The following is an 11,784-nucleotide window of genomic DNA, read 5'->3' as shown; positions in this document are numbered from 1 at the left end:
TAAACAGGGAAGAATGGAATGTGTCATTGTTTCCTGCTTTAAAAAAAAATCTCGTTTTGTTTAAATACCTAACAGTGTGAATGAGTGAGAGAAAACAGATGAGTTCAGCAGGTGCATTTCTCTGGGATGCAGTGGAGCTGCACCTGCTGCAGTGGCCACTGAGGCCAGCACTGGTGAGTCTGGTTTCATAACACATTATGTGTTAATATGTTGAGTACTTACTCTGCTGGACTGAATTTCTTTGTCAGTGAGAACTTTCTTTGTCAGGATTATTTAATCATCACTTGCTACTTGTTCAGACTAATTTTAGAAGGACATAGTTTCCATTATGTTGCTGTGCACATCAGATGTGTTCAGCTGGGAGGAGAGTCAGGCTTTGAACTGAATTGTTTTCCATTACCCAAGTTAAGAGAGCACATTGGCAATTTGCTCTTCCCTGGAACTATTGTGAGGTTCTGTTGTAAAGTACACACAGCTGTATCCCTTCAAGCATCAAAAATGAGAGTTTATTCACACCCTTTAAAGTGTTACTGCATTTCTGGAAATGTATTAACTTGCTATTCTATGGCAGTTACCTGTCCAAAAAAACGGAGTGAATAATGTAAAATGATAGCATGTACCCAAAGCTAACCATAGGAATGCTTGATTTATAAAAAACTTTTTAGTTTTCTGAAAGTTTGCTGTCAATGTATTTTATTGCAGGCAAATAATCTTTGGCATAAAGAGCAGCCCAGTTAAACCCCTCAAAAGGGGAACATTTTACATTTTCAGATGAGTTTCCTGCTGCTGCTCTCACGTGTCAGTGGTTTTGCACATTGGTTTAATGAAATGTATTTCAGAAAACGAAATCATTGGCAAAGTTTGTCTGCTGAAACCTTTCACAGATGAAACAAGACATGTTTGCACAATGGCAGGCAGGCAGAGTATTGATTTACCATCTGCCACAGGAAATGCAACCTTGAATTGGTGAGTACTCCAGCTTAGCTCCTAGGCCAGAAAAACTGGTCACTGAGTTGTTCTGCAGAGGGGAGTGGGTTTGAGGTCCAGGTGGGATTAGGTGTACATGGGATATTTCAATAAAGCTCTTGCTTTGGCCTGGCTCAGTTTAATGGTGAGGAAGTGCTGTTTGCAGATGAGGTGTCTGGGCAAGGAATTGTGTCAGATCCCTATCACGAGGTTTTACACTCTCCAGCCTTTGAAATGATAGAAACCACAGATTTCCAATTTGTTTGCTTTCTGCAGAGATGAACCTGAGCAAAATGAAACGGCTGTTAATTTTTAAATCTCCAGATTGGCTAATTAAGTGCCATTTGCAGTCATTTGGGTAAGACTGATATTTCACAAAACTCTGGTGCAGATTCACCGTGTAAAGCATTTCCCTTGGGTTATTCAGCTTTACCAGCCAGGTGATGATCATCATCACCTGGAGCTGCAGCACACAATAACGACTGGAACAAATTCAGAACAGGAACAAGTCCCCAGTAACTTTCTCCACCCCGGCAGCTGCAGGATGCATGGAATGCAGCAGTTTGCAGCCGTTGCTGTAACTCTGCTCTGGTGCCAGGCGATGGCAGTGCTGATGCCTCCTGAGCAGAGCTGTCCCTGCAGCCGGGGCTCTGCACGGAGCTGGAGTGCTGCTGGAATACAAGGTACAGTTACTTGTAAAAGCAAGTTATCCCAAAATGCTCAGAAGAAGATGGAAATAATGTCTATTTTTGAGTTTTTCAGGAGTGTACCTGGTATCCATACATATAAACCAAGTCTTTAGAGCTATGCAATGCTCTCTTAGCTGCTCAGTGAGACATCTGACCAAGCAGGTCATGTATTTGTTCCCCTTCTCTCACTATCAGGCTCTGAAGGTCCCCTGAACCAAGTCAACCAAACAAGTTTCTTCTTCCCCTGGCTGCTGGCCTCACGGTTCCTGGGCTCCAGGCCCCTTCCTCCCTTCCTTGCTGGCCTTGAAGCTCCCAGGCTCCTGGCCAGCCCGGTGCTGCTGCTGAACACCCAGGGCTCTGTCTGTAAAATTATGGAGTTAGAAATCCTCAGGGGAGAGCTGGGACCCAAACTGCTGCTGGGCAGTGACCCGTGACCCCTCATGGCCACGGTGCCTCCACTGTCCTCTGCATCCACAGGACTCAGTGGCTCATTCTGTGACATGATTTCCAAGTCTATGTGATTGTTACATTGATTTACTAAACCATGTGTTAGGATCCTCAGGCTTGCAGAGGGTCCAGGCTATAAAGAAATTATACATTCTCTATTGTGTTATTTACAGATTGTTATTTACAGTACCATATTCATGCTACTTGTAGAAATCTTGTGCCATACTAATAATAAATTCTGTGCTATGCTAATCAGAATATCCTGCTGAGAAAACCTTGATTGTAACTACAGTTTACTGCTGTCTTTATTCTGCCAAAGACTCCTAAAAGAACCCATCTGTCCCCTTAGTGTCAGGTGTAACAGGTGTAATTCAAAGGGGGAAAACCTGGTAGTATTTTCACTGACAGAATGTTGTCTTTGCACACCTCGGGCTCTGGGTTGGAGTTGGTAGAACTGCATTTCATCCTGCAGCTGGTGTTCATACAGCTGGAAGCCATCTCTTTGCATTTCCAGGTAAGCTTAGGTTTATATACAGCAGTGCAGGGCCCATCCTGCTCTCAGCAGCAGCACAGCCCTTCCACGAGAGGAAGCTGCTGCTGTTCTTCCCTTGCCAGGTCAGGACAAACGAAGCAACACCAGCAGGCTGCTGTGGTGCTTCCAGCAGAAGTGCAGGGACTGCCACTGTGCTCTGTGTGCACGTGGAGCAGCAGTGCTCCAAAACTCAGCAGCAGGAACAAGCCCAGGAGAGCAGAGCCTCTGGAGTGGCATCAGCTGCAAGCAGTGAGAGCTGAGAGTGGCACTGATGCACAGCCCCAGGGAGGTGCCCCTTGGTGCAGAATGGGACTGAATGGCCAAAGTGATCTCACTCCTTCCTCAGGGGCAAAGCAAACTTCCAGGTGTTTGCACCGTTTACCTGATTCTGAAATGGGGATGGTGCTACACCTGGGAAAAGTATTTCACATTTTTAGGTCTTGATTGCAAGGTAATGTGAGACTGAGGCAGCACCACAAAGGGGAGCATGTGCCTTGGGAACACTTGTGCAAGGTCTTGATTGCAAGGTAATGTGAGACTGAGGCAGCACCACAAAAGGGGTGCATGTGCCTTGGGAGCACTTGTGCATGGACAGAGTAATTCCAAATGTTTGTGTTGCATCAGTTCTGCAAATGCTTTTTGTTACAGTGCATAAAAGATACAATACCTGCCAGCATTAGCTGTGTAAAGAGAGACCGTTTTCTTCTGTTGACTAATTATGCAGTGAATATATTCAGTTTGAAGGGACACTTCAATAATTTAGCAGGCATGTGCCAGGTAATACAGGAGCTTTTGTCTTACTGGTGGCACAGATCTCCAGTTGTGTGTAACCCAATCCCTGGCTTTATGTTTTCAAGGAAGTGTTTGGTATAGCTCCAGTATCAAGTGCCACTGAAAAGCAGGCCTAGATAAGAGATTAAGGTAATGCTCTTCCCGGGGTGTAGGGAAAGTTTACCCTTTGCTGCCCAGGGTGTCTTTTGGGAGGTGTGGATGTGCTGAGATCCAACAATGAGTTTGTTGTAGGGATGGGAAAATGCTGCAAACTGCATGTTAAACACCCAGGTCAGCTAAGCCTGTCCTTGGGGGTGCATTAACAAATGCTTTGTAGTTTGACAGGGAATGCTTTCTGTCATTCATGTTTATTAAATGCAGCTTGTTGATTTGCTGGACAGACAAGGAGAGGGGCAATGTTCCGTTCCTGGGAACACTGTGAAATAAAACTCAGGTAATGGATTTTCTTCAACACTTCCCAAGGTACCTCCTCACAGTTGTGCCATCTCCCAGAAGGGTGTAAGCTCAAATGTCCTTTTCTGACCCACTGCCAACTGGTTCAATCACCTTCCTTCCCTTGCCTGTAAAATGCAGCTCACTACTGATCTACAGCAAAGGGAGATCCATTTGGTTTAGAATATGCCATGATTATTGCAGTCAGTAAAGGGCAGAGATAATGCAGTAGCTCAAACTATTCTCAAATGACTAAACTGGAGTTCAAATACAATCTTTACAACCTTTTTTCTTTTCTTGGGAAGGACAGCTGTCTGCCATGCTCCTGCTGTAACAGTGGGATTTATATGGAGTCAGGTATCACTTACTGACAGGTAATTGCTTTCTGCAGATACCTGACTCTTTTCCTTGGAGGTCTCCCTTTCCTAAGTAATGTTCGTGCTTGGTCTGTAGCAGCAGGGTTGCAGACAGCAGTTGGTTGTTTAGGCATTAATGTTTAATTTAAAGAGCAGTATCTATATAATTGCAAAGAAGAACATTTACATTTGTCAGGAACATTGTCAGGCTTCAAACACGAGTATGTAGCATTTCAGAAACACTTTAACTGGGCTGAAACAGCTTTCAAAAAACCACAGAAAGGTAGTTATTTAAAGAGAACAGCTTAGCCAAACCTTGTCATTGAGCTCTTCCAGCTTTTGTTCAGCCAGTGGCTGTGTGTTGGAGCAATTCTGCAGTGCTGACCTGCAGTGTCTGCCACAGTGGCTGAGCTCATCCCGTTCAGCATCTGGGCCTTTCTTTGGTGCTCCTGCAAACAGCAGCAGGGAGATGAGAGAGGGTGATTAAACTCTCCAAACTGTTCTGAATGTGGCTTGGCCCAGGGTAACATTTCCCACCAGTGACCTACTTGCTACCTAGCAGGGATGGTGCTGTCACAGCCACACCTCTGGTCAGGAAACAGAGGAGTGGTTTTTCTCCTTGCAGGCTGATGAAAATGTCCTTTGAGGTAAGACTGGCCCTGGCACCCCAGGACTGGCAAAATCAAAACCATACTCCAAGCAGCAGAATGGATTTCCTGATTTAGTACTGATCCACACACTTCATCCACGAGCTTGACTTCAAAATACCATCAGCCTTTTTGTTCTCCTGAGGATGCAAAACCTGCCCTTTTCTTGCCTTGCACCTCTCTCTATGTGCTTCCCCACTAACCAGAGGCAGGATGGGCACTGACTGGGCTGTGTGATTTAGCAGGAACTGGCCTGCCTTTGTTCATGTCATGCTCAGCTGATTCATTGTCCTGCTGCAGTGTTGGGGACATCGTGTTGCTGCCTGTTGAGCTGTTGATGGCTTTTCCCCATCAGGAATCTCTGCTCCAGCAGACTGGATGTGGATGTTGGACTGTCAGGAGCCCACGTGAGCTTTGACCCCTGCAGTCAGTGATTGTGCTGCCCTGCTGTGGCACCATCATAACTGATCCTTTTTGTTTTGTCAAAGGCCCATTTTGGACTTTTTGAGATCATGCAGAAGCTGGAATCATCCTGCCCAGATTTCAGTGCAGGTAACTCTGTTTTTCTTTTTAAATACCTTTCCAGGCTCCATGGCAAAAGCTTCTGCATCCAGTGCTGGTATGTTGGTTTGTTGTCTTGACATTCCAATTGTGTTTATATCCTGTTCAGAGCCACTGCAACCAACCTTTACTGCCTTGTGTTTAAATAGAGTAGACATGGTAACTAGAAGGCTCTAAGAGTTTCAAACAAAAACTTTAAGGAAGGTTAATTGCCATGCTAATATTTTTTCTTTTTGTGTATGTTCTTCTGGCCAGGTTCATTAAATAATTTCTAGAAGTATCACAGCTGGAAAAGTGATATCAGAGTAGATGGATTATTTATCTCACTGGATGTGATGTGACAGAAGAGTCTGGATTAGTGAGGACTAAAATACAGCAAACAGGGGAAAAGGACCATGGGGTTAAGGAGGGGATCCATGGGTGGGACCTGGCTGTGCTCACCTGTGGGAAGGGGGATAGAAATTGGGTCTGCCCAATGCTATGGATGTGCTCTAGCTCTGGAGTCACTTGTCTTTTGCTGTTATGAATATTTGTGTCCATACAGCTGTGCTCTACATCCCAGAGCTGCTTAATGCTCCTCTGTGTCCTGACTGTTCCCTGGTTGGAGTGGGTGGACAGTTCCTGCTCAGTTTGTGCTACCAGTGTCACATGCACTCCCATGAAAAGGTCATGAGATGTGGCCCTGGCAGCTTTGGCAGAGATTGTTAGAAGCCCTCTGGCATTTTCTTTTTTTAAATCAGAAAATACCACTTAGTTTTAACATAACTCCATAAATATTTGAAAAAATATAATTATTAATGTTGTTTCAAAAGGCCTTGCTTTTTCTGCTTCCTTCCTTTAAAGAATATTAAATGATTTCTTGTTCATTTTAATACGAAGTTTTATGGTTTTCAAACTTCAGAAGTATGAAGTTACAATTAATATTTTCCCAAAGTACAGCATAAAATTGAAATAGCAAAAATATTTGTTTAACTATTTTGAGATGTAGTTTGGATGTTTGACTCAAATGGAATGTTTTTTTCTAAAAAACTTTTTGAGGGAGGAAAACCCTTCTGATGATTAAATCCCAGCCTGAGAGAGATGGGATGATATTTCCATTAAAGAGAGACAGAGTTTCTGTGCAGGAATTCAGGGAAGGAAAGAATCTTTATTGGAGGTTGTGTTTAGCAGGTGATAACAAGTGGTTTCATCTCCTTATCCTTCTCTCCCTTCTCCCGGTGCCCTGCAGATCTGGGGATACAGAGACTCTTCCTCCATGACATCACCAAAGGCAAACATGGAGAAACAGGCAGTATTTTGGCCTACATATTTACTGTTCTGCTGAGATGGAGATGCTGTCGTAGCAGGAAAATGTTTTCTAGATCTGTCTCACAGCTCCTGCTCCCCAGTGCTTACTGCCAGTGGAGGAGTTGTGGTAGAAAATCTGGAGAGACATTTCTGTTCCAGAAACCATGAGCTGTTTGCTTTGCCCTGGTCCTTTTCTGCTTCTAACCCTTTATCATCTCTTTCCTGCCTTCTATGAAGTAAAGAAGAAACTAACACCAGCTAGTGAAGGATTTCCTGAATTTGTTGCATAATTTAGCTGCAATATGAACATCTGCACTTTTCATTAGTCACTCTCTGAGAGGGCAAAGAGAGATCATCCCCAAGGTCACAGGAAAGGCAAGGGTTACCATTGCTCTAGGCCAAGACATTACAATACTGATGATGACAAAACTATTTGGCAGAGATGCCAGCAATGCCAGAAAACAAGCCACCATCCTAATCAAGGGCAGTATTTTGATTGCTCAGAGAGCCAGCCCAGCTCCCTGCTGTCACACTGTGACAATCCCCAGCCCAGTGTCATTCCAGCTCTCCAGAGTGTTTTGCCAGGGCTGGGGAGAGTCTGTACACACAGCTCCCAGGAGCTGTACCTGGATAAACAGTGAACTGGGGATGCCAGAGGAGAAATTCCCCAAGGGCAGAGTAAAAAGCACCAAGAAATGTAGGTGTGCCCACTGCAGCACATCTTCACCACTGAGGGGACACCACCACAGGGTCCACTGAAGCACCTTTCCTTGCTGACCTAGTCCTTGCTGGTGCCAAACAGCTGCTTCATCCTCCCCCTGACACACAGGGCTGGCACAAGGGCATGTGGAAGGAAAAGTGCCAAGCTGTGCCCTGAGAAACTCCTGGGAAATGGTGATGGTGGCACAAAGAGCAAAGCACAAGATTCCTGAATATCAGACATTCTCCCTGCTGGCAGTTGCAGAGGTATGAGCAATGTGATGGCACAGCCTCTTAGTTTCCTTGGCCATATTTTATGCCTTTATTTTCATCCAGATTTCTATCCAAGGCTTGCAGTGCACTTCCTGTGGCAAGCTCCTCCAAGCAGTTCTGAGCTCTGCAATGTCTCCTCCAAGCCTCCTCTTTTTCAGGAATCTTATTTGCAATCACCATGATTCTGTTTGTCCTTTGTCATGGCACAGATATGCAATTTTCATTTTCTGAAGGGAGATCAAATGGGAGGGCAGGAAAGTTTGGGGAAGTAGAATTAGATTTTTCATGACATTTCCTTTAGCCACACTCTAACATATGCTTGTGGTCCAGCAGAATTGAGTGAGGTGTTCCATTTGTTGTTCTCTCAGTCCCAGAGTTACCAATGTCCATATCCATATATTTTTTTAATGCAGGTTACTGGAACATTAAATCAGATCAATCTAGATGCCCACTAGAGCTGATGATCTGCTTCTGTGTAACCAGTGTAGTCAGCAAAAGGAAAAAGAGTTCACTCAGCATGCCCAGTTCTGGAATATTCAGAAGAGGAAAGAGTCCTGTTGGAGGATTCCTACAGAAACCAAAGCCAAAAAGCAGCCCTGATTGAGAACCTCCTCTGCTCAACTATTTTGTTACAAGTGGCCCAAAGAAGAACGATTTTCATTTTTCAATTCTTGTTGCAGCAGCAGCTCTGGGTTAAGCAATTGTTATGGTGTGCTCAGGGCACCAAACCAAAAAATCTGAGAGGGCCCAGATGCAGAATTCCCTGCGATAACCTAAACCAAATGCCACTGAATGCAGCTCCCTCAAGATCTCCCTGTTCACAGCCTCGCTGGTGGCCAGCATCCAGACTGAGCATTAGTAAAACCAACAAACCAAACAGTTCCCACAGTAAGTCCCTTGCTCTCCAGTTAACTTATTTAACTGTGGAGCTTCTAAGGGGATGTTTCATCTGCTGTTGTTGCAATAAGCGGGTATCCATGGCAAAACCCAGGGGCACTGCCCTACAGCAATGAAGTCTTGGCTAAGCACAGCAGGAACTGAAAAAGGTCAGAGCTCCACAGCAGCCCTGCTCCATTTTAGAAATAAAGCCCATCAGTTTGCTAAGAAATGAGGCAGGTTCTTCAATGGCTCGCAGATCAGACCTGGGGTGTCTCAAATCAATTTTCCCAAAGACACTGGGGAAGAAAGGAAAATGCTCAGACAAGTCTACAAGGAGAGCACCACAGAGCTTCACTGCCAAGGAGGGACAAGAACAGAAGGGATTTGCAGAGGTCAAGGAACAGGGGACATTTTCCTTGCTGCTCTTTCCCCACCTTTGTCCTGTTCTTGTGCTCCCAAAGGTATAACTTTCTACTATAATCTGTTTTTCATCCTTCAGGCAGGGACCATTTCTATATGGATTTGTACCTGGATCATCTTGCAGTGCCACCTTCTCTAGGATTGTCAGTGGAATCCAGCACATTGGTTTGGTGACCTGCAGCTCTTCCATTCCACCTCTTGGATAATGCTGCTGAAGTCCACCAGAAGGAGCCTTTGTGTATCAACTTTGCATAAGCCTTGAGGAATGTATTCAAATGTAAGTAAAAACCCAGTGAGTTCTCTTAACTGTGTTGAATGATCATAAAATTAATCTTCCCAATCTGAATGAGAATAGGATGCTCTGGATGTGCAATACAAATCCTGTACATTGAGGATATGGATGGTTGTACACCCACTGTAAAAGATGACTTTTCTCCCAGCCTCCTCACTGACTGACCTGTGTAGTTTTATTTCTTAATAACAAAGGACTAAATGCACCCCTACAATGGCTTATATCAGGTCTGTGTTCTTCTTGCTTGCAGTCTGCTCTTAGATTTGTGCTAAGCAATGTCCTGCCTTCCCCCAGGCCGCTTCATACTTTGAGATATGCTTGTCTTTACAGGAGTTATCTTTGAGAGAACTCAAAGAAAGCTGAAATATATTCTTCTCTTCTCAGGTACTCCTATTGTTGCAGTAAAAGCACGGGGATGTGTCAGCAAACTGGCTCTGCCAAGCTCCTGCAGCTTTGATCTGATGGCTGGATTTTATCTGTAGGTGTTTTGAGGAGGATGAGTGCTTTTCACAGGAACGAGGCGGAAAAAAATAAAAGCAAACTAATTAACTTCCATAAAGTTATCCCTCCTCACTTTCTCTTCCCTTTCCTGCTGTGTTTGTGGTAACAGCTCATTAGAGCTGTGTTTGCAATAGCTGCACCATGAGACAGGAGATTTCATTTCCCCTCCTGCTTTCCAGGATGTGGCAGAACCGAGGCCAGGCCAGCGCTACCGGGGGCTTTGTGCTGCTCACCGAGCACAGGTTCAGCCTGAACTCCTTCCTTCTTCTGTTCCGCTGTAAGAAACTCCTGTTCCTGCCTCGAGGGAAGAAGAGGAGCTGGGATTTCTCCTTTGAGAGACCTGGGGCTCGTGTTGTAAGAACAAAAAGGCCTGTGCTCTTTTTCCCCCCCTGACAAGCATGGAGAACAGAGATGCTGCTGGTCTCTCTGGAGAACTCTGCCAGAGTCTGGTTGGATGATTTGAATCTTTGCCATCATTTGGAGCAGAATGAAGCTCTGTAAAAGGACAGTGACTGAATGCCAGCTGGGTTGTCATTAGCTGGGGCAGCCCAGGAAGCAGCTGATGTGCAGTTTGTGGTGGAAGCCATGCAGACAGAAGGGGTGACTCGGGGGTGGAGAGGCCCCAGCCCAAAGGTGTGTTCCAGGCTTGCTGTTTGGATGGACCAGGCACAGCTGGTGGCTTCACAATTCACAAAGGCTCCATGGACCATCCATTTGCTGTCAATTTTTCGGTGATGTTGGGTGCTGCTGGCCCTGCTCCATCTTTCTTCCACAGTAATCAAAGGAAATGCACCCTAGTCTTGAAGTCTGGTGGTTCAGGACTGAAAGCTTAATGGCTTTCCTTGGCTTTTTTTTCCTTCTCTCTCTTTTATGAAGCATAGGGTGTTTAGAACTATGGAAGCGATGCAAGAAAAATATTAATGAATAACTATGGAGTGCAGACATTAATGCATTCCTTTCTCTTGAAATAATTGGCTTTTCTCTGTGGGGTCTGTAACAAAAAAAAGTGTCTGCAGAGTCTGAACCTGCTGTACAGAAGCCAAAGTAGATGATGATTTAGAACTTAACTGGCTTCCCCCCGCCCCCCCCCTAAAATGTTATCTCTGCATTTATCATGTTGCAAAAAATCTCTTTCTCTGAGAAATGATAAACCTAAGGCACAGGGGCAGTTCTTGAGATTCTGGGTGATGGAAAGTATGAACAAATAATGATTTTTGGCATCCTCTCCCACACGCCAAACTCCAACTGATGCTGGAGAGGAATTAAAGTGTTGCACTGGAGTTCCCCAGTGGTGGGTTCTGAAGTACCAAGTAGCTTTTCAGCTTTTCTTTTCCTGCAGTTATGGACCAAGGGGTACATGCAGCAGATATGGGGCTGTGCTGTAGTAACAATTCTCCCAGGTTTGAATCGCAGGTCAGGGCAGTAACCTGCAGGTCAGGTCATAGGCAGAGGCACTTAACAGCAGGAGCTGCCTGTCCTTCCATGGAACAAAACTGAAAAGGAGGACTGAGGAAAACCCCATTGCAGGCTACACCGTGGGAATGGGACCGGCGCATCCCTGTCCCCAGAGAGGCTGCACAGGTACATATCCAGGTGCCCAGTGGAGAAGCAGGAGGCTTAAGAACCTGCTTGATAAAGACAGTTCTGAGCCTTTGTTCACTCTTTGACCCCGTCCCTGGCTGTTTCTCCTCAGCGATTCTGTTCAACGCCAGCCCTTCCTCCTGCCCTGCCTTGGACCGCGCCTTTGCCACCCTGCGCGCCACACGGGCTGCCAGCTGCCGCCTTTGTCCCGGTGCCCGAGCCTCCCAGGGACCAAGCCCTCGCCGTTGCGATGGTTGTGCAACAGCAGCGGGCTGGGGCTGCGGGACACCGCTGCCCGGGCGGGATCTTTGGCGGGCTCCCGCCGGAGCGCTGCCCTCGCCCGCGGGGCCCTGCTCCCCGGGAGCCGCAGCGTGCGCGGGGCCCGGCCCGAGGGTCCGGCCGCGGGCCCCCCGGTGCGTGCGGCGCTGCC

The sequence above is a fragment of the Pyrgilauda ruficollis genome, unplaced genomic scaffold, assembly GCF_017590135.1.
Source record: "Pyrgilauda ruficollis isolate IOZ18807 unplaced genomic scaffold, ASM1759013v1 scaffold45, whole genome shotgun sequence".
NCBI lineage: Eukaryota > Metazoa > Chordata > Aves > Passeriformes > Passeridae > Pyrgilauda > Pyrgilauda ruficollis.
The sequence above is the reverse complement of the archived record's forward strand: the minus strand, read 5'-3'. Positions refer to the sequence as shown.